Genomic DNA, 3305 nt, shown 5'->3' on the forward strand with positions numbered 1-3305 from the left:
TAAAAAAATCAATTCAATTAGAACAGCATGTAATTAAATGTTACTAAAAGATTTTTCGAATGGACAACTAAATTTCAGTGAAAGACATTAAGATTTAGGCATCTAAGCATCCAAATCACATTTGAAAAATCATCTTGAATTCTTAAAAATCACCTAGGTGTTTTTAGAAGTCTCACCTATGAGAAATAGCCTCATGCTCTAGAATGACTCTTTGTAAACTGCAGAAGAAGAAATAGTACCTTTTCTAATATATCACAAAATAAACAAAATAAAATAAACAAGCCATGGCCATAACTGTCAGAATGCACATAAAATATGAAGCATCTATACCATATAGTGAGATATTTGGGTTATTGCTTAATTAGTTGTTTAAAAGAGATACATTCACACACATTAAATATAGAAATTATGTAATAATAATCCAGTAGGGAGAGCTAGAGGGTAATACTTTTGCCAAGTGCTTAATGGAAAGGATTCAGACTGCATAATTAATTAAGGAAGACATTGCTATTGCAGTACGTATTTCTGAAGGACCTCTCCAAAATGCCTAAGCTCTCTTATTCACATTTTGTCTTGCTTTCATTGTCTCAAGGAGAGAAACTAAACTTTCCTCCCTTCAGTGTGAATCTGGTAACTTGCAAGTCACTTACTTTGCGGTTGCCTTCAGAGACAGTTAGCCAGGGCCCTTCCACAGTGTTGCTCATTCCACACTGGTTGCTGACATTTTGCTGAAATTGTCCTGTATCACAACCCCAAAATGATGACACTGTGGATTCAATACAATCTCCACAACAGTGACAGCATGATGTCAGCTGAATAAGTCAATTCACCTTGGTAGGCATCACCTGTTCCATTTTACTAACTTTGAAATTCAGAATAAAATTTGAATGTGTACATCCGTTGCTTGAATAGATTTGTAAATATGTCTTAATCATTATATTCCTAACATGGTTTACATTTCATGTCAGCAGAGTGTATATATTTGCGTCTTCCAATAAATTATTGCAATACAACATTGCTTGAAATTTGATGAATCAGAGATATATTGTATAAAAATATTAAATTAATATAAAAAAATTCATTATTTAACCTTATTTGCATGCATTTTTCATAGATAAAATGATTACATCTCTACTTTAGATAGATAGATACCCATAGAATGAATAAGACTGCACAAGACGGAGGATTCTCAAACCCAGGTTTAGTGCCTGCAGGTGCTTGAGGTTGGTATTCCCCTATTTACTGTTCTCCCTCCCTACAAGATTGAAAACCATATGTCTGCAAAGTGCTGATAGATCTTCCAAACCTTTTCAGCTTTTTTTTTGCATTGCCATCTAAGAAATATAACCCATACTAATTCTTCTACCCAGCTATAGCTATAAGGCCTGCTTTATGAAGAAATATATTTTCTCTGAGTTCTTGCAATTGCCAGTTGAAATCAGTCATGGAGTAGAGCAGTTTCATGTGCAGAACTGTGTTATAGAGAGCTGAGAGGCAGAACACAAACACTACACAAAAGAAACCTCCGACAAATGCCTTGGCTCAGAATGATTGCTGAGCAGCACATGCTAATAACAGCAGGAAAATTATTGAGTAGAGAATGAAGCAATTAAAAGCTGTACTGGGTTTGGCACATTCCTGAGACACACAGTGCAACTAAAGAAATTTAATAATGCTACACCCTACATTTGTGAACACTAAAAATATCCACTCAAAAATTTATTCTAATAATAGCTAGTTCTGAAGCATTCGGATATTATGAGGTTTTGTGCATTAAATTGTAGCATAGACATTTGGGCAATTTGAGTAATGAACATCATATAATTGTTATCCATAAGATAGAGGGAGGTTCATCGAAAAAGTATATTTACCTGGGGAATTATCCAGAAGGTCAAGAGAGAGAATGTGGTGGTTTGTGAACACTTGAAAAAAAAAAACGGTCAGTGGTCAGAGAGCCAGCCTTGAGTACTGAGTTTTGTTTGACAAGTGTTAGAATGTGACAGAAGGAAAATATTAAAGGAGAATTTGAGAAACAAGAAGCTAATTTAACATGCCCTCTACCTGAAATATTTTGACAGTAATAAAAACTACTTCGTCCACAAATTCTATCAGTCTTTCTATGACAAAAACAAATAAACAAACAAATAAGTACATGAATTTCTCCACTAATAAAAAAGAATGTTGCACACTCCAAATAAAAACATAATTTAAACATAATATTTGCATTGAAACACTTTTTTTTTTCCAGGCAGAACTACGTGCAATGTACAGTGATGTACGGATGCATCTGATTACTATTACTCTTGATAGGATGGTGGAAAGGTGTTCCAGTAACAAAGCACTTGTCAAATGGGAACATGGGAGTGGACACAGGTTCATATTTTTCACTATAAATTCATGAAATAGAACTACTATAGCAGGCACTGTTCCCTGCTAACCTTCCATTCAGGAGAAAACCGAAAAAAGCACGTCTGTGCCATTAGAAACTGATGTCAGAGTCATTTGTGGCTAAATAACAACACAAGAGATGAAGCGCTGGCTGCAATTTGTGATTCCGAGAGCTGCTATTACTTTGGGAAGAGCGTGCTATCGCGTACAATGGTAACTGCAGCTGTGCTGTCATAACAAGGTTAACCCGCAGCCGTAGGAAGTTGTCAGTCTCAGCGGAGGTCTATTGTGGAGGCCTGGGCTCAGCTTTCTCTACTGCCAAGGGGGAGGTGAACCAGGAGAGCTGAGTCACTCCTCTTGCCCAAGGAGGTCTCAGCAAGACAATCACCACCACAGACTGAGCCAGACCGAAGAGCTCGCGTCCATTTGGGTTGATAAAATCTGAACTAACACATTTATCATTTTGTAGCACCAGCGCAGCTTACATTTTAGAGGACAGTGACAGACTCACACAAGAGGATTATGCTTGCTAATTGATGTTACTGGTACATTTGACTAGAAAATTAAAGTGTCAGGACCTCAGTGTTGAGCAAGCTCTGCAAGACACGAAACTGTCTTGTGCTCAGGGATGAGAAGTTGTTCAGCACTGTATAAAACAGACTTCTTGAGGCTGAATAACATTTAAACAGCTGAGTCTCCTCAGCCCCAGGGGAGTGCAGGGCCATGATGGGGCATGGCAGGCCCCGACCTGTCTCCTGCCCCTTCCTCCACACCTCCCTTCCAGATGGCATCACCCAAGCGCAATGAAGGTGATGAACAGCCCTTTTTCTCTTTCCCTCAGTTTCTCTCCTTCTCTTTAATACTTGTCTTAGCACCTTTCATCCAAAATGAAAAATATACCTTTGCTGATGCGTCTT

This window comes from Anas platyrhynchos, chromosome 1 (assembly GCF_047663525.1).
Source record: "Anas platyrhynchos isolate ZD024472 breed Pekin duck chromosome 1, IASCAAS_PekinDuck_T2T, whole genome shotgun sequence".
Classification (NCBI taxonomy): Eukaryota; Metazoa; Chordata; class Aves; order Anseriformes; family Anatidae; genus Anas; species Anas platyrhynchos.